The 20,714-nt window shown below is 47.7% G+C and overlaps 1 protein-coding gene across 1 annotated transcript in view; it reads right to left on the reverse strand.

Annotated features, from left to right (window-relative positions):
• Positions 1 to 20,714, reverse strand: part of DNAH12 (dynein axonemal heavy chain 12) — a 3,791,933-nt gene that overhangs the window by 1,490,160 nt on the left and 2,281,059 nt on the right. The gene's annotated exons all lie outside the window — the stretch shown is intronic.

The following is a 20,714-nucleotide window of genomic DNA, read 5'->3' on the forward strand; positions in this document are numbered from 1 at the left end:
CCGAAGTCTCCATTGCGCCTGGGCGGGAAATGTATGGTGAGGCTTTGCGTTCTGTAACGCTCACCTGGTTCCCTCGGAGGCGCTGGTCTTGACTGGGCGGTGAAAATGTCTTCAACGTTAGGCGTAGGATTCGTTTGGCTACCGGATTTGACCCCTTCCTCACCGAAGGCTTGACCTGCAGAGTGAGGTGTCTGCAAGTGGAAAATCAAGGTATTAGTGGCTGGAAGGTTGGGAGAAGTTCTTAGCCCCTCTCTCCCTCTCTTCCCGTGGTACTCGGGTGATTGTTGTGCTCACCTTAAGTAAGTGAATGCTGAGCTCTCCATCCTGCGTCTTGTGCAGGGGCGCTGGATCCAGTTACTTCACTGGATGTGAGTTCCGCCTCTTGATTGCAGAGGGTAGTTGAGAGCGAAGCCGCCGTTTGCTGCACGAGCGTGACTTGTAAGTATTAAATTTCTCTTTAGATTGCTCTCTTCAAATGTCTTTTTCCCTAATGTCTATGTCTTTTACTTTTCAGATGCTGTCGATGCCAAAGAAGATGCTCTCCCCGATTCGTGGCAGAGAGCGTAACCAGAAGATGATGAATTCGAAGGCACGTAAGTAGGAAGGCTGCTTTGGGGCCGTAGAATGCACCTTAATGTCCCCTTTTGTCTCTACAGGTGCCGGAATGCAGTGCGAGCAAGGTTGGAGCAAGCGCAACACAGGTAAGCAGTATTGTAACCAAGCGTTACTAACCAATGTTCTTTGTCTTTGCAGGCCCGATGCCGGACGAGAAATGCAGAAAAAACGTCTTGGATGCTGCCGATGGATCGGGTGAGTTGAAGCGCTAACTTTGCCTTTGTCTAACCTGTGCCTTTTGTTTTGCAGGAGCCGCTGAAGATTGAAGATTGGTTCCCAGCAGGTAATTTTCGTAATTACAGGATCCGGAACTGAAGATTCGCTGGAGCTGACACGGTGAGCGTCCTGCTGCAGATGCAGAATAACGCGAAGCATGTGGTACCAATCGGGTGTGGTTTAAATAGCCCATAGGAGTGCTTAGGTGTCTTCTTCCACAGCAGCCTCGCCCAGGTAAAAGAGTTCCTGCTTCCAGAAGGGTTCCAGCAGCAATGATCCAGGGAGTGGTGCCTGCCAAACCCAGAAGGAAAAGTAGTCCCTGCCAGAAGAGAGTAAAGCATCATCTTGCTGGTAAGTAAGCAGCATGGTCTGCTCCAGGTAGGTTCACCCAAGCACCTTTACACTTGATATGAGCCCGGCGCTTCCTGTGCCGGGACGGATCTTTACTATGAGCCTGGCACCACCGGTGCCAGGACAAGGTCCAAAAGGTCCCTATTGGGACTTGCTGGTGCCGATAAGACATGTTATGAGCCTGCTTCCAAGGATGTTGGGTAGGTCCTGACTCCTTGAAAGCAGTGGTCATGACACGTGGCTATCCTGCTGCCGGGGTGCTTGGCACGGGCGATTTGACCACGAGACGATCCAGGAAGGAGAAAAAGAGGGCGAACTGGTTATCCCCACCAGCTCAGAGGAAGAAGACTCTCCGGGATGAAGATCTTCTCTGTCGTTGGGAAGTGGTGAGACGATTCAGCAGGGCTCCACCGGTGGTGTCGTCGTTGCAGGTCGGCTCAGCTTCTCCCTCTTCGTATTCTTTGGTCCTGTGATGACTTCTGAAGTTCCAGTCCCCAAAGCCCTGCTTTTATGCAGAAAACCCCCATTCATCAGTCCTAGCTGTCACTCAAACATGCTAAGTGGTGAGCCGGGCGGCTCACCACTGGGCCAATCACACAAGAGTGCGACTTGAGTTGCCGAGGCAACTCAGTCCAGGGTACCTAAACCCCCCTCCCACACATCCTGTAGACCCAGACAGAGTGGCACCACTTTTGGGGGCTTCTGTGGAGAAGCCCGCCAAAAAGTGGAACAAAGGGCTCGACTTGGGTTGGAGTTACAGAGGTGAACACAAACGTCATTTTAAAACAGAGTCCTGGCAAAAAGACCCAACCGGGGAATAAATATTAAATAAATAACCCGGCGGTATCTTTAATATTGCACCAACAAGTGCTGTGTTTAAAATGAATGGGAAAATCCCATAGGAAATATTCTGGTGGAATATTTTGCGTGGTAACCACTGCCACAAGCCAGAAACTCGACGAGGGGGGACTGCACAGTGCCCCCTCAAAAAACAGACCGAGGGGCAATCTAATTACCCATACCAGTACTTCCACAATATGATGGTTTGTACTGGTTCTGTTCCCAATTCAAGGCTAGTAAAGCCAATGGTGACTTTACATGCCCTGGGAGACAGTAGTAAGTCCCAGGGTATGGAGTCTATGTTTGGGGGTCGCTACGACACCCCTGGCTTACTGCCCGGAGGGTGCTGTGTAACCCACATATCGAAAACACATGAAACCCTATGGGGAAAAGGACCCCATAGCCCATAGAACACTTACAAAGGCAAAGGAACACCTCAACTCATGTCTAAGAGTGGGAGGAAAAAAGTCTCACTCTAAGCAGGAGAAAAACTAAACCCCAAAAATCCAGCAAAGCTGCTGGGGGACTCACTAGGTTTGGGAAATTAGCCTTTACAGAGAATTCTCCCTAACACTCGCCCCCCCCCCAGACTAAGGGACAGGAGGATTTAATCCACTCCTGGATGAATCTCATACCTCTAGTCGGTTACAAACACCCTAGAGAGACCATCAGCATTTTGGTGGAGACACCATAACTTATGTTCAGTGGTAGAGTCAAAGGTTTTCCTTTGTAATCTATATGACCTACAAACCCTTTGAGGAACATTAGTCTTTTTAAAGTTATAGGGGATCTGGTTGACCAGTCCCTCAGAAGTTGGAACAACTCCTGAACCTGTGATAGGCTTTTTCAAGGGGTCCTTCTAAAGGATTCCCTTAGATCTAGAGGGTCCTCACCACCTCTCTGTTGGGTGAAGGTTGGGTTTTAGGCCTCTTGGTTGGAGTGGATGGAGATAAGCAAGGTACATGCTTCTCCTTCCTCTTAGATCTACCTTTACCTACTTTAGGAGTTTCCCCCTTAAGACTAGGAATTGGTTTGGAGTCTTCAGTAGAAGGTCCAACAGTCTGAAGGTTTTTGGCCTTAGACTTTTCTTTTCTAGTTTTCCACCAGCACTGAGAATTACCAGTTCTCTTAGGCCTAGTTAGGGTTCCAGTAGGTCTATCCACCTCTTCCTCAGAAGCAGGGGGAGTCACAGACTCTATAACTGGGGGAACAATGATGGAGCTTGGTTGGGGATCCCATTTCCCTAACATTTTAGCCTGAAATTTGCCTGGGTCAGAGGTCAACTTACCAACACCAGGGCTTGGAGTGGGGTTCTCAGTAGAGGTTCCCACAGGCTAAGAGTGGTTCCTTAAGGTGGCCTCACTAGTCAATTTGGTTTGGTTCTGGGTCTCCATACTGGGAGGCCTGGGGGTACTGGATACTACTCCTAGAGTTATTAGATCATTCCCCAACAGGACTCTCCCAGGCACCTCAGTCTGAACACTGACAGGAATCAACACTGTCATGTCATTACACTGAATGAGGGCTGGTAGAATTGGAACCATTTGGACAGGGCCTCCAGACATCTTAGTGGGACCTTTGGGTGCCTTAGCAACATCCTCAGGCCTGAAAAAGCTTTCATCCACTACTGTTCTGCTGGCCCCAGAGTCTCGCCTGGCAGGAGTATCCTGGCCATTGATAAGAACACTGCCCATATAATAAACTTTAGAGTTTTCTGGTATGGAGTTGTACACACTCCTATTCTGATCACTAACCAGATCCATGGAATCTACTGTTACACTTGCTTGAAGACCCAAAGGTTCTTCAGCAAAGACTTCAAAGTGAGCACTAGCCATTTGGACTTCCTCCTCAGAAGTGAAGGCTAAGGAGACTGTGCTGATGCCTGTAGGTTTACCCTTACATCTGGGATCTCCTTTGATGTGGTCAGTTTCCCCACAGAGATAGCATGTTCCAAATGCTCTCTGAAAGGGTGGCTTGGCCTGACCTCCTTCTGGTTTGTGACCAGAAGGAACACTAGCCTGTTGTGGTTTACCCTGGGACTTACCCTGGTTATTTTGTTGTTTGGGGCCCTCTTTGGTTTGGGAGGTATTAGAAATATCTTGATGCCCTTTTGGTGGCTGCTTTCCCTCATCCTTTTTCTGAGTGACCCCTGAATCCTTGTGAGTAGCCCTGTTGGCAACCCACAAGTCAGCAGCCTTAGCTAGTCTTCTAGGATCTAAATCCTTTGAATCAGCCAAGTGCTGTCTGAGCTCAGGAGAGCAGGCATCATAAATTGACTCCAACATTACAAGATTTCTCATTCCCTCATAAGTGTTCACCTTGTAAACCTTAATCCATCCCTCTAAGTTTTTCAAACACTCACTCACCCAGGTAGCCCAAGGGGTACCATACTTCTTTTTGAGGGTCCTACACCTCTTAAGGTACTGGGAAGGGGTATTCCCAAATCTAGCTATTAAAGCTAGCTTCACACATGCATAATCCTTTCTTATCCTCCTCCCCCAACTTCATTACCACATCAGTTGCAACAGGGGGGAGCCTAGAGAACAACCAGGAAAGTAACTAATTTCCTGTAATGTTCTGGAGCACATGATTATATTCAAACAAACTCAACCAATCCAACACATCCAACTTAGGCTCATACATACCCACCAACTCCTTAGGCATCCGGGGTCTTTTGGGTTTGGAACTCCTAGAGGATTCGGAGAGAAGCACTTTCCACAGACAATTTTTTCATTTCTAGCTCATGGTTGAGCTCCATTTCTCTGAGCCTTTGTTCTTGGTGCCGTTGTTCTGTTTGAGCACTAATTCTTTTGAATTCTAATTCAAGCTTAATTTTTTCTAGTTCCATATATTGGGGATTGATTAAGTGTGGGACCTGGTAAAGGTCCAGTAGGTACAGCTGGCAGGGCAGGTAGAGGCCCAGGGGAGACAACTCTAACATCTTCCCCCTCCTCTTCTGCTTCTGACTCAAAGTTATCAATACTAACATTCATATCAATATCATTGCTGTTATCCACAGTTGCTGGAGTGGTAGGTTCCTCTGAACCACCATCCAGACTTTGGTTTGCTAACAACCTTTCTATTAGCTCCATTTTCTTGCCCTTAGTCAGGAGGTTCTTATGCTTACAGAGAACTCTTAAACAATCAGCAGTTTTTGTAGCACGGGACTCTTGACTATAACTTTCCATAGTTGACAAGTTTAGAAAATAACTTCTTTAGTGCTAAGCTTTGTGGTTAGTTGCACTAAGGTATCTATAATCACTCTAAAATGTATACTCAATACAAATTCCACCGCTGTACACCAGTGTTAGACAGAAACCTGTCCAGTTCCCTTAGGGACCACTGCAAAAGATTTAAGACTACAGGTGGTTGGCAGTAAACCCAATTGGTAGCAATCCGTACCACCCAGATTTACCTGGTAGCTGTGGCTGAGCAGTCAGACCTCTCTCAAGATGAGTTAGGCAGTATATAGAGTATACACAATAGGTACAGAGATACATTAGCACAAGCAAACACTGACCAGAGCTTTGGTGTAAAAGTATGTCATTATTTATTTAAAGACACACTTGTAAATTACACTTGCACACAAAGAGGTAAGTAAATTCAACACACAATCACTATTATACATATACAACTCTAATTACTTATTAGACAAGTCTTAATGAGAAACACCACTTATTTTCAGACAGGGGTGAGCGCTTAACATAAGATGGCACTCTAATAAGTTATTTAAAAAGGGAGGGAAAAAGGCAGAGTTATGAAAGCACACACATCTCAATACTTTTCAAAGAACCACAGTGAGGCAGGTTAGGCAAAGTCTACTGGAGAGCAAGGAAGTTCAAATGCCCACTCTTAGAGAGAGCAAGCGAAATTTGTCCAGGATCACACAGTGGGGTTATGCCCAACAAGTCTTTGTAAATAGTTCACAAAAGATTGAGATCAAGTCAGGAAAAGTTGGTTAACAGGCCCCAGGCTAACCCAGGTTAGAAAGTCGAGGATTTACTGTCACCCCGAACGATCTGTCACATGGGAAGCCAGGCGGGACACAGTACCTGAAAATGGGAAGAACGCTCCAGCGGGGGCAGTTGTTCCTGGCAGCGGGTGCAAGTCGGTGTTTCGTCCAGAGGAAGGGGAGGTCTCGACATGGAGGAAAGCTGAAGGTCGTTGCACAGCCAGGGAAGAAACCAGCCGCGAAGTTTCCCGGTTATAGGTAGCACCCTTTTCTTCGTGGTAGTGGTAAACCGTGGTATTACGGTTGCCGGGGTGCTTGGCACGGGCAAGGCGGCCACGAGATGGTCCAGGAAGGCGAAAAGACGGGCAAACTGGTTATCCCCACCAGTCAAAGGAAGAAGACTCTCCGGGCTGGAGATCTCCTCTGTCGTCGGGAAAAGTGGTGAGACGGTTCAGCAGGGCTCCACCGGTGGTGTCGTCGTTGCAGGTCGGCTCGGCTTCTCCCTCCTCGGATTCTTTAGGTCCGGTGGCGACTTCTGAAGTTCCAGTCCCCAAAGCCCTGCTTTTATGCAGAAACCCCCCATTCATTCAGCCTAGCTGTCACTCAAACATGCTAAGTGGTGAGCCTGATGGCTCACCACTTGGGCCAATCACATAAGAGTGCGACTTGAGTTGCCGAGGCAACTCAGTCCAGGGTGCCTAAACCCCCTCCCACGCCCCCTGTGTTACCCAGACAGAGTGGCACCACTTTTGGAGGCTTCTGTGGGGAAGCCCGCCAAAAAGTGGAACAAAGGGCTCGACTTGGGTTGGAGTCACAGAAGCAAACACAAATGCCGTTTTGGAACCAAGTTTCGGCAAAAAATACCAACCAGTGAATTTATATTAATTTAATAAACTGGCGGTATGTTTGAGGCTATTTTAAAAAGTGGTAGCCTCGAACAATGGGAAAATCCCATAGGAATATATTTACGGTCGAATATAAAAAGTAGTATGCACTGCCACCAGCCAAAACTCGGTCGGGGGGGACTGGACAGTGCCCCCTTGAACAACAGACCGCGGGGCAATCGAATTGCCCCGACCAGTACGTCCACAATATGATGGTTTGTACTGGTTCTGTTCATAATTTGAGACTAGTAAAGCCAATGGTGACTTTACATGCCCTGCGAGACAGTAGTCAGTCCCAGGGTATGGAGTCTATGTTTGGGGGTTGCTACGAAACCCCTGGGTTACTGCACGGAGGGTGCTGTGTAACCCACATATCAAAAACACATGAAACCCTATGGGGAAAAGGAGCCCATAGAACACATACAAAGTCAAAGGAACACCTCAAATCATGTCTAAGAGTGGGAGGAAAAGAGTCTCACTCTTAGCAGGAGAAAAAATAAACCCCAGAAATCCAGCAAAGCTGCTGGGGGACTCACTAGGTTTGGGAAATTAGCCTTTACAGAGAATTCTCCCTAACAGCGTCTCTCCCTCTAGGCCGTGACGGTAAAGATTGCTAATAAAGCGGATAACGGAATAACAGAGGCGTGAATCCCAGCTGGACCACTTAACAAGGGAAAGTGGACTCCCAGGATCGACTCCCCGAAAGCGGAGGAAGAACGACACCCCACGCATTCACCCCATACATGGACAGAGGCGGGCGGGAGAACCCTGCGGCTCCATCCACCCGCAGGCTCCGCAACACCAGCGAGAAGTGCAGGCTTGGGAGAATGAGTGTCTCAGCAGGGAAACTCCCCGATCAAAGCCCGAATACAGCAGAGGAGATGTCGGATCCCCTCCCCCCCTCCACAGCGACGAAACAGCAGGGACACACTGTGTGATAGAGCGCGAGACAGCCAACGGAGACAAGGAACGGAAGAACGCAAGGACAGGTGGACGAAGAGCTACCCCTAGAAGGAGACAGCTGGAGGGGACCCTCAAAAAGCTGAGGACAGGGCGTCGCAAGGATTGAGGACATATCCCCCCCCCTCCCTATCCCCGGACCAGGGAAACCAGCAGGCCAACAAGACGAGAAGAGGCTCTGGTGCTGTTAATCAGTGGAGAGGACAGAACTCGGGGCACCCGGCACCTGATCAAGGTACCGTGCTCTCCCCCGACAAGCTCTGCAGCCTCCCGCCAATACACCCGGACACCTCATAGGCTCAGAAAGGCAATTCCTCCGCCCACCCACTCGCTCGCAGCAGGGGAGCCACATAAACGGACCAGCCAGGCGGCTCCGTACATCCCAGGGGCACGGACAATAGCAATACTCTTTCAGGGGTGAAGGGACGACAGGTAGATAACAGTAGGTGTGCCCCCTCCCCACCCCCACCATAAACAAGAACTGAAACAGACAGGAGGGGCAGGCGGACACCAGCTCTTATAAGCCTCCCCCATAAACAGCCAACACGAGATAAAGAGCAGAGATCAACCGACAATGACATTCCAAGCGGCAGCGCTGCATTGGTGAGAGGGACCACAGGACATCAAGGGGGCCAGCAGATAGAGAGAGACAAACAGTGAAACAGAGCATCCCCCACGAAACAGGAGGTAGCTAAATAACCGCAAGAGCGCATAAGCTACACCATATCAGCCTTTCTCGAGAGATCAGGCCCACATCAAAAGAACACAAGCAGAGGGAGCACAGTGAGTGTGGGAGGAAGAGCAGACGCCAACCTCAAAACCTCATGCCTCATTCAGAAGCACACACCAACCTAAAAGGAACACATTACCACCCCCAGTAGCCAAATCAGAAAACCACCATCATACTCGAGACTCCTCAAGGACCCCACCACTAACCAAAACAAGTGGCCCTGGCAGGAAGTACACATGTCCAAATCAAGGGGGAAAGCGGCACAGCCAACAACTCAGAACCCTGCTCTCAGACAGGACCTGAACCTAATGCAACTGTGGGGCTCCGACACTACCATCAAATCAAAAGAGAAGGGACAGGAAGAATAACAGTCAAATACGGAGTCTCACCCTAAACAATCAGAGATGGCCACGAAAGAGGACACGCAATCATGGTTCAGAGAATTCCAGGAACAATTCATGGCCTCAGTACATAACCAATTTGAAACACTAAAATATGAAATTAAGCAGGCAGTACAAGAGATTAGAACAGATGTAGCAAAACTCGAGAAAAGAACAGACATTCTGGAGAGAATAGTTCAAAACGCAGAGGAAGAGGCGCAAAAATCCAGAGAAACTCAGGAGCGCTTGTCCACATCACCCACAACCTAGTACTGCAATGCGAGGACCTAGAGAACCGCTCCCGCAGATCTAACATAAGGATCAAAAATATGGTGGAATCGGTGGAAGAAAAAGACCTCAAAGAAGCGGTACAACATGTATTCAAAGACAATCTCTCAAGCGATAGTGACACAGAAATCCCGATAGATCGAATCCACCTGTAGGCCCGCAGAGAACAAGGAATCCAGGAGCACGCCCCAGAGACGTCTTGGTCACACTCACGTCATATCCCCAAAAAGAACAGATGCTCCGTAAAGCGAGGACAATGGGGCACATCAGAATGAATGGAGTAGAAGTGCAACTCTACCAGGACCTGGCCCAATCGACACTACAGAAAAGGCAAACTATGGGCCCAGTCATCAAGGAACTGACAGCAAGACAAATTAGATATAAATGGATCCTCCCCTTTCGGTCCATTAGTCACATAAGAAGGAAGACAACATAGAATAACCTCCTGCGAGGAAGTTGTGCAGATAGTGAACCTACAAGAAGAAGAGAGAGGCGAGGAGACAACCGAAGGGGGACAGACCGAGGAGGACTCCATGGGAATGGAAAATGATACACCTAGGGTCAAAACCCAACAGCAGCAAAAAATGAAAACCAACACTGGCTTCAAGGTGAAGATAACAGCAAAAAAAATAAAAAAAATGGTGTCCAGCTGGATCACGCGACAGACTGCAACCCATTCGGGGTCATCGAAATCCAGAATCCAATAAGTAACAGAAGGCCACGAGGGGGAGCATTCCCGGGGCTTGCTAATGGAACTGAAGTGGGGTTTAGGATCCCCCACAAGGACATGGTGCGTAGGGCACATATCGCCCGAGCAGCCATAGGTCCCAGAGCCCTCCTCAGGATAGATAAATGGGGAGTGTTAGGGAGAATTCTCATCTATGGCTAATTTCCCTCACCTAGTGAGTCCCCCAGCAGCTTTGCTGGACTTCTGGAGTTTATTTTTTTCAACTTGGTAAGAGTGAGAGGTTTTTCCCCACTCTTACCTGTGTTTTGCTATGTGTTTCTACCTGTTTTTGTGATTGTGGACTCTGAAGTACACCACTTTGCCAAATTTAGATGCCCCTCTGCTACCTGTTTCCCAACAGGTACACTTCTAAAACCTGCCTAATATATATAATCTGTACCCTACTCTGGACTCTTCTAACCATCACCATAACAATGGCCCACACCAATTCCACACCCTGCAACTTGCAAAAGAGAAACAGTCGACTCAGAGCGAGACTGACACGCATTTATGACCAAAAAAATAAAAGAACTAAACCACTAGGCTCGACTTCAACCCCAACTGCACTCGACCCTAACCTTCTTGCCTTAGTGGCAAAAAGACGCCATAAAACACAAATTGACCCCCTCTATAACCAGAAGAGGCCTAACACCCCCAATCCTAGACTAACCCAAGATAAAACCACAACGTCCACCTTATCAGGAGCCCTCATCAATGCGAGGTCCCTTATAGCCCACATCACTGAGATTGCCGACACACTTGCTATGGACAACTTAGATCTCCTCGCAATCACTGAGACCTGGCTCCATGATGCCGCAGGTCCTGAACTCATGATTGCCGTGCCTGACAATTAAAATATACCAAGAGTCGATCGGCCCAACTCCAGGGGAGGTGGCCTGGCCATCATTGCCAAAACTAAACTAGATGCAAGACTTACCCCTCACCCAGAAATAACATCTTGCGAACTTCTCTCGACCAAAATACCTATCTCTAATAACAGCACACTAACTGTCCTCCTGGTGTATAGACCACCAGGCCCACTAAGAAACTTTGAGGAATACTTATCCAGCCTCCTTACCAATAACATCAAAGACTCTACCCAGCTCCTTTCATTAGGTGACTTTAACCTGGGTTTTAATGATAATGAGGATAAACAAGCCTATTCCATTCAATCAATCCTAGTTGATCATGGCCTCACCCAGAAAGTTCTTGCCCCTACACACATAAAAGGACGGACATTAGATTGGATAGCCAACCGAAATTGTACCACTACCATCTCCAACATTCTACCACAAACGTGGACTGATCACCACCTCATCTGCTTTTCATTAACTGTAGAGCCGCCTAAACCAAATAATCAGGAAATAGCACCATCAATGTCAACTAGAAGTAAAAAAGATATCACTCCTGAAAAATTGCTCCCACTCCTCCTACCAGCCCTCACTGTTAGCGTTATTAACTATGACCCTAACACACTAGTTGAGGCATTTAATAACGCTATGACCAATGCCTTGGATATAATTGCCCCTACCAAACTTCGAAAAAGTAAACCAGAATCTCATCTTAACTCATGGTTCACCCCACACCTCATAGAACTACGAATCCAAAAACGTAAACTCCAAGCTATCTGCAGGCATACACCTTCAGCGGTGAACAAAACCCTTCTTGACAACTTTCCTAAAAAATATAAGAAGGAAATAATCCTAACTAAAAAATACACATTCAATGAGAGAATCAGCAAAGCTAATTCTAATTTTATAGAACTCTTTTCCATCCTTTGGGAAATGGAAAACCCTATTGCCCCCGCAGACAACATTCCCACGGACAAACAATGGTGCACTAGCATCCAAAATGCCTTAGCTAACAAAATTGCAACATTACAAACTAAAATCGCAAAGAAGAAAGCATCCTTGAGCCCTACTAAAACCGATACCACCCACTTGACCGACACAGCTCAAGAAAAGCCACTCAAAGCAACGGCAAACCTTTCAGCTTTACTAACATATCCATTTTGGAAACTGAAAAGGTGATTTTATCATTGAAGTCTTCTAAATGCCAAGGTGACAATTGCCCTGCACAAGTCATTAAGGACGCAGAAAGAGATTTAGCACCCTTCGTCTCGAAACTAATTAATGCTTCCTTTAGATCTAGCACTGTACCCACGAACCTTAAAGAATCCTGGGTACTGCCCCTCCTCAAAAAACAGACCCTTGACCCAGCTATCCCTACCAACTATAGGCCCATCACCACAGTCCCCTTTCTCCTCAAAATCATCAATAGAGTAGCCTACCTCCAGATCCAAAGCTATCTCGAGACGAACCAACTACTAGGATCTCGCCAATCTGGATTCAGACCATTACATGGCACTGAAACGGCCCTTATCGATCTTAAGACACAAATCGATGAGTTGAAGGATAAAGGTAAAACAGCTATGCTCCTCCTCCTTGACTTATCGGCGGCCTTTGACTTAGTGAACCATCTAGTGTTATGCAACCACCTAGCGTCTGCCGCCCATTTCTCAAGTGAAGCTATAGCCTGGGTACAATCCTTCCTAGCCAACCGTACGATGAGAGTGTTCTCCCCTTTAGCCTCAGCGGACCCAATACAAATCACATGTGGCGTCCCACAAGGTTCATTTGTCTCTCCTACTATGTCCAATATCTTCACTAAGCCACTCTTCGACAAACTGGACAGACTGGGGGTAACTTATACCAATTACGCGGACGATACGCAGATCCTCATACCACTATCTGGCAATTCCGTCGAAGACACAGCTCTAGTAAATAAGATTTACCTCATCATTTAGGCATGGATGGCCTCCCGCGGCCTCTGCCTGAATGATGATAAAACAGAGATACTGATCCTGGGTTCCGACTCTAACCTCAAAAAACATAGCCCGAATTACTGTGCCTTCAACATAGATGGCAACATAATCAAAGTGGTAACTGAGGTAAAAACATTTCGTTTCTACCTTGATTCTACACTATCCCTCAAAACACAAGTTAACTCCCTAGCGTCCTCCACATGCTTACACCTGTAAATTAATAAGGGCCTGCAGACCTTACCTCTCCAAAACTAATTGCATTACACTAGCCAATGCCTTAGTAATGTATACATTGGACTACTGCAATGCCCTCTATGCAGGGACCAGCAAAGCTGTCATAAACAAAATGCAAATACTGCAGAACAATGCTCTTAGAGCAGCTCTGGACATACCCCGCAGAGCCCACATATCCAACATTAGGAAAGACCATCACTGGTTAAAAATTAGTGATATAGTTCTCCTCAAGACACTATCCCTCACCCATAAAGGCTTCAATAATACTGCGCCCCCCTATATCTCGGCCAGACTGACTAGAAAATCCCCTACTCATCATACTAGAGCCTTTAACCACCTCCTACTTGAAATACCCAGATTTAGACTATCCAAAGCGGTGGGGCAAGTTTCCCTGTTAGAGCGGCCCGCGCCTGGAATGCACTCCCCACACCACTGAGAGCCACCCTGCCCTACGCTAGATTTAATGTGAAAAGTTGGCTCTGGACCAATGATGAGCCACAATTGCGCTAGGCGTGAATCGATTTTCATATTTAACTACCTTGATACCTTTGTCACCTGACAACAGACTATCCCATATAAGGGACCCATATTTTCTGGATCTTGCTTTCATAGCTTGCTCAATCTGTATACCTGTTTTGCATTTTCATTAATATTTCATGCACTTCATTTTCCGTATGTATCCTATGTATGTAACCTTAAGCTTAAGTATTCTTATGACTGCTGCGCCCGGCTACCCCTGGTGCGCATTATCAAATAATAAACTAAACTAAACTAAACTTTAGTAGCCCTCTTCTTTTTGTGTGTCACACAGCACCTTCAGTGTCGTGGCACAGGGTTGTCTTTGAGACTTCCCTCGACTCCATTTCTGAGGCGACTACCGTCCCCCAGAAAAGGGGAAAGTTACCATTAACTTTACTTAGTCAATCTACCACAGATCCAGTACACCCCATCTTCCATGGAGTACTGGAAAGGTTTAATTCGTATCCCTTTTTATCTGTACCTCCTAGAGCATTGTTTCGCTCTTTTAACATTTAGACTTGGCTGGTGGCAGTGGTATATACCCTAACTTTTCTACTGCGATTATATTAGATAAACGTGGTACTGTTCTTGGCTATTATATTAGCCTCGAACATAAACGCGCTTGACCAAATCATCTTTCTTTTGGCTCAGGTTGGGTTTATTCGCCATTTCTTTTTGTTAAAGTCCTTCTTGTGTTTTACTTTGCGCGGCAAACTAGGTTTGCCTTCTTTGTTCACTGTCTTTTGGCGGCCTTCTGCTCTGAAGCCCTCCTCAAGGCGGGGGCTGAATGTGAGGGAGGGGTATAGCCACCCCCTGCACAGGCTATCCTAGGAAACCCAAGTCGCACTTTGTCATGATTGGCCAGGGTAGTTGTCCGGGCTGGACAACCCCCCTGCTGGGTGATTGACAGCCAGGCTGTGTGAATGGGGGTTTTTCACATAAAAGGCAGGTCTCTTGGGCTAGAAGTCAGAGAGTCACCACTGGAACTACAAGGAACCAAAGAGAAGCGGAGAGAACGACGGCTGCTGCAAATACCCCGTCCCGGTGAAGCCCTGCTGCAGTCCTGAGCTATCTTCCCTTCAACGACTCAGAGAAGATCCAGTCCGGAGTCTTCTTCCCTTGAGCTTGGTGGGGATAACCAGCTCATCTTCCACAGCCAGAGGATCCTCTTCCTTGGTCGAAATCGCTGCACGCTGCTGTAGTGGTCCGGATAGCCATCTAAAGAGCCTCTCTGGTTTTTAAGGAGCGCACCTTTTATTCCTTGTCGCTGCTGCCGGATTCATCCCTGTGTGGTGCAGACCTCATTCAGACGTCCTCCTTCACAACGAAGCTCCAGGAATCGTGGGTCTGTGGGAAACCAACAGGAACAACTGCCAGGGCACCAGCTGCACCATTGGAACAAGGTACTGTGTTCTACTTGAGGAAACTGGGTGAATCCCTTTTCTTCATTTCCAAGGCTTGCCCTTGTCTTCCCTCCTTCTTATAACTTTTGCTTCCAAACATTGACAATATCGAAGTACTTTGGCTACGTTGAATCGTGAACTGTCTGACTGTGTGATCTTCGGCCCTGGCTCCGGCCCTTTGACTTTTGAACTCCTGTCTCTGAGTGTTTCTTGATTCTGCCTGACTAACCATCATACTGCCTGTGATTTTTTTTTGCCTCCAACTCCCTCTGGGTATCTCGGGTGCTAAGTGTGTTTTTTGCCCCGGTAGCATTTCATGTCACGGATACGCGTTTATTTAGTAGACCGAACTGTCAAAAAGTGATCGCAATCGTATTCGCGGTAACGTGTTTTGTTCGAAACACCTGTTCATTCAAACACAGGGTACTTACCTGGAGACTTACTGTACAAAGTGAATTGGTTAGTTGTATATTTAACATGTGGCTTTTATTTGAGTTTAATAGAAGTGTTGTGTTTATAATGAATGGTTTAAAAATAAATGTACTTATATATTTTTTACCTGAAACCTTGAGTCAGTGTTTGCTTGAGTCACACTAATTGTGGCCCCTTTGTGTAATCTCTGCTACTGCTCATATACTCTTGAGATAAGCCTGGCTGCTCCGCCACTGCTACCACTCTGACATAGTAGTACAGGCTTGTACCAAAGGTAAAACTTGTATTGCCATCTGTAGTCTTAATTGTGTGTAGTGGTCCCTAAGGGCACTGCACAAGATTCTGCCTAACAGGGAGATCAGACTCTACAAGTTGGGAACAGTATAGGCGGAGGGGATAGGGGGCTGAGGAACTGCCTGGTGTGGGGGATTAACCAGAAGGGATAAGACGGTGCCGAAAAGGAGACAAGAGAAATGTGGGAAGGGAATGGACCCGAAATGGTAGGGATAAAGGTTTTGACTTTTAATGTACTAGGGCTGAACACCCCGATAAAAAGGAAAAAGCTTGAACATATACGTCAAACGGGAAAGTATGATATCCTATTGCTCCAAGAGACACATATAAGATGGAAGGAAATTCCAGAGGATAGAACTAGGATCTATACCCGTGGCTGACCACGCTCCACTATGGGCGGAACTATCTCTATTACCTAAAAGGCAGGGCCTTTGAAGATGGAAAATCCCATGCAATATACTACTCGACCTTGTATTGGGGAACATGATAAAAACAAGTATTATGGAATATCTCTCAGAAAACAACAATGGGGAGACCTCGAGGGAAACCCTATGGGAAGCCTTTAAAGCGTCACAAGGGGACAGTTCATTGCGCTCAAAGCGGTAAGAGTCAAACAGGGGCGTCAATGGCAATTAGACCTAGAAGGGAAGCTCAGAGAAATCCAAACAAATAGCACAGAAACCATCCACCAACTAATAAAAGCATTAAGAAGACATGTGCAAGGACTAGACACACCACGCACGAAGCGGGCAGAAAAGCACCTTCTTTACCTGAAGCACAGGTACTATACCAAGGCAAACAAAGCGGATAAACTCCTAGCTAGACAGTTAAAAGCCAAGCAAAACTCGCACACAGTCAAAAGAATGGTAAACAGTGGCAGGACCACACAGAGAGATAGGAAACACATTTGAAGAATTCTACCAAGCACTCTATTCCTCAGAGAACCCCTCAGATAGGGAACAAGAAACATACCTAAACTCCATAATACTTCCAACAATATCGGAAATGGATAGAAAGCTGCTGGATGAAGAAATTCAACTAGAAGAGGTAAAAAAAATGCATTCTAGAACTACCCAGAAATAAAGCCCCAGACCCAGACGGCTATACAACACTATTCTACTAAAAATACATAGATATATTAACCCCAATTCTAACAAAACGATGTAATACTTTTAAAGAAGGTAGGAATACCACCCCCTCAATGAACGAGGCAATGATCTTAGCGTTCCATAAACCAGGAATGGATCCAGAGCTACCAGGGTCATACCGCCCAATTGCACTGATCAACCTGGATGCAAAACTATATACAAATGTCCTAGCAAACAGGCTAACACAGGTGCTTCCAAACTTAATACATCAGTATCAGTCAGGATTTCTTCCAAACAGGCAAACACATGATACTATAAGAAGAATAATACACCTAGTGGGAAAGACAGGGATTTCACAGGCCCAAGCAATCTTGTTCTCGCTGGACGCAGAGAAGGCGCTTGACTGGGTGAAATGGTCTCTCCTCTTCCGTATATTGAAACACATGGGCTTCGGGGAACCCTTTATTAGGATGATCCAGGCTATTTATAACTCCCCCAGCACCCAAAGCGCAATAATGGTGAAATTACAGTCAAAATGAACATTGGCCGGGGAACGAAGCAGGGATGCCCCATGTCCCCGCTACTATACATGATCTTCTTAGAACCCCCACTAATTCCAATTAGAGAATCGGTAACCCCGAGAGGCATAGAAATGGCAGGATTTCCCTCAAAGTTGTGGCATACGCGGACAACATGCTGCTGGCTGTGTCGGACCTAGTAAAGCCACTCCCTACATTGCTGCACGAGGTTAAAAAATATGGCGCAATCTCAGGCCTTAAGATAAACAGGCGGACATGCTAGTATTAGCAGGGAACAGAGAAGCGCTAACGAGACTGGCTTCCTCCCTACACTTAAGAGTAACAGACAAAGGGGTGACCTACCTGGGAATGACCCTAATGGATAGAGTAGACCGACTCTATGAGGAGAACTTCCCACAACTACTGGGGAGGATTAAACAAGATTAAACAAGACCTGGAGAGATGGAATCCTCTTACAACATCCTGGTGACGCCATACTCCCAAGCTACTGTACTTCTTTCAGGCACTTCCAATCAAAATCCCCAAATCCTACTTTAAAGCCTTGAACAAAGCAACCATGACTTACATATGGAGGCAAAAAAAAAGAATAGCTAGAACGGTCCTCACTGCACAGATACAAATGGGAGGCTTGGCCATATAGCACTTCCACAAGTACTACGAGGCAGCTCAACTATGGGTATTGAGGGAATGGGTCCCCAGGAACGTGCAAAAGATATGGGCCTCCCAGGACAGAGCTGTGGCAGGCGCCCCACTGTCAAGAATTCTGTGGAAGGGGAAAAACATCAGACATCCAAACCTTCAAAAAAGCAAGGTAATGAAAGCAACACTGGATGTCTGGAATGATGCAACAAGGAAGGGAACACTGACACAAGACCCATCACCATTAAAACCCATGTTTGGCAACCCTGACTTCCCTCTGGGGATGGAGAAGGGAACATATAGGAAATGGGATGAAGCAGGGTGCCGGAAAATAGGGTATATGTATCACGAACAAAAAGTGAGGTTGTATGAGGAATGTAAGTCCCTGTTAGGCTTGACCAATAAAGACAGATATAAATATGAACAACTCTGCTACTGGTTGGTGACCGCGCACATATGGCAGGCGGCGATAAGTCCACTTACCCCCTTTGAATCTTACCTAACAACACAGGCAGGCTCCACAAAATTATTCCTAAACATAATACCGTGGTCGGACCACAACCTAGTTCATAGCTCTGGGCGCCCTGTCAATGGTTGGCTCACTGGTGTTGCCCACGTCAAACAGCTTACTAATCACTGAGTTCACAATCCTGATGATGTCTGCTTGGGTTTCTCCTTCTCGTTCCAGGATTCCCAGGAATCTCAGGTCACTGCGGCGCTCCCTGTTCTCCAAGTCATCAAGTTTCAGGGTGCATTTCTCCTCAATCCCCTCCAGTTCTGACAGGCGCATATCAACTTGCGTTTCAAAGAGGTCCACCGAGGACTGGTGTGCCTCTAGGGCTTGGACTCAGTCATCTACAGAGTCTACCTTTTTATCCAAGGAGTCTAGCCTTCTACTGATGCCTGCCCTGAATCCACGGATTTCCTCCAGAAGGGCTGACATTCCCCTACTCATCAAGAGGGCATCCATTGCTTCTGGTTGCTCAGTAGCAGGCATGATGCGTACTTCGGGCATCTGATACGGGGAATACCGAAACTTTTGTAGTGATTTTGCCCAGTCCATCGGAGGGCATCATAGCTAGGCTCGTTCGGACAAGAGGGGGCTCCCAATCAATGGGGTAGGGGGGCTGTAATGACTCCCACCAAGGATCGGGACGTAGAACTGTGATTCCTCAAGGGGAAGGTTCCACCAGGCGCTGTGCATCCAGACAAGGTCAGAGGATATAAGCCTTGTTTGAAGAAAGAGATTGTGGCTTCAGTCTGTTAGGCATTTGAGAAGGGGTGTAGATTGTCTTACTGTTGGAGGTGATCAAAAAGTGAGGCCAGGGCAGGGACCGCGCAGGCCGGTGCCGAATTGGGGCTTGTGGGTTTCTAGGGCCACCGTACGGACCTGGTTCAGGTTCAGTGCAGGTTGTCGCCCCTCCCTGGTGCTCGCATGTGCCCCCAGTAATCTAGTTATATTGGGTGCCCGGGGTGGGAATCAGCTCGGGGATCTATGCGACCAGTAAGCTTTGCTGTTGACCGAGGTGTGGAGACTCAGGTATCAGAGCAATGGAGAAGTATCAGGTATCCACACTCCTCGGGGTGTTCGCAGATATGGTGGTGGCAGTGGAGGAGGCTTTAGCAGGTGAGAGGATGTGAGGAGGCTCGTATCCTCGGGGTAGGGGGCCGATACGCTGAAAGTCCACTCAGCGGTGTGTCACCCTACTTTCTGAAGAGCGCTGGCCGGGAACAGCACTGCAAACGTATGAAGGGGGGGTGCCTCTGCAGCAGGGGGAGAGCGAGAGGATATCACTGTAGGAGGAGGCCACGTGGCACGGCCAAATGTCTCCCCTGGCAGAGGGGGCCCCGCAGAAAGCAGCCAAACCCCTGTTGAGGTTGAAATGAAGATTCTGGGGCGAGGAAGCGCCAGCCACCACCCAGCTGTCAGAGGTCCGGGTCTAAGACAGGTTCTCAAGGGGGGGCAGTCATAGTGCAGCTGTAGGGAGCGCCTCTGGGGCACCAGGGTCGTGTGCTTACAGTTCCCCCCAGTCCACCACAAGGTCCCTGCTCACCTGGTGTTGAGGGCTAGCTGACGTGACAGTGGGCCACAGGGCAGCACTCCCGGACCCTGTGTAGAGTAGGTTACTCCGCTTGCGTCTCCCTCTCACTCCAGGGTCAATGCAGGGAAGTGTCACAGGGCCCAGCCCGGGGGCGCTGGCACGAGCGTGCGGGAGGGGGGGCACTCCACGGCGTGTAGGCATCTTCCCCAGGCGATGTTAGGTGTCGGCTCCAGAAGGCAGGGCCAGGTCGACACTGGTCCCCCTGATCTGCCGTGCAGCAGGGCGGAAGATAGACTTCTCTGCAATCTCTTTCACTGGCGCTTCAGTTGGCGCGTGAACAGCTTCAGAGGTTTGCCTGGCCCAGAGATGGGTGGCGATCGGTCTCCCTGGAGAAGGATCGATATCTTCAGATGAAAGGCCTCATCCACGCCACGGGCCGCAGCAGTATGACTTGGAGGCCAGGCGCAGGCACTGATTAGAACCTATGAACACTCGAGGAGTGGTGAAGAGCACATACAAATGTAAAAAAAAGGGTTACAAAATCAAGAGTTTCCACAACTATGATGTTCTTTTTCTAAGAGAAAATGCATCAATAAAAACCTACAAATAAAATGGAGCTGTTACCCCTAGGTAATGCCAGATTTTTTGAAAACAGTGATTAATATCTTCATTACATCACACAGATGTTCACAGTTCTATAATTGATAAATACAAATGCAAGCCCTCACAGGGGTTGGCAAACTGTGCTTCAGCCAGC

This window comes from Ambystoma mexicanum, chromosome 2p, assembly GCF_040938575.1.
Source record: "Ambystoma mexicanum isolate Mex_15411 chromosome 2p, UKY_AmexF1_1, whole genome shotgun sequence".
Classification (NCBI taxonomy): Eukaryota; Metazoa; Chordata; class Amphibia; order Caudata; family Ambystomatidae; genus Ambystoma; species Ambystoma mexicanum.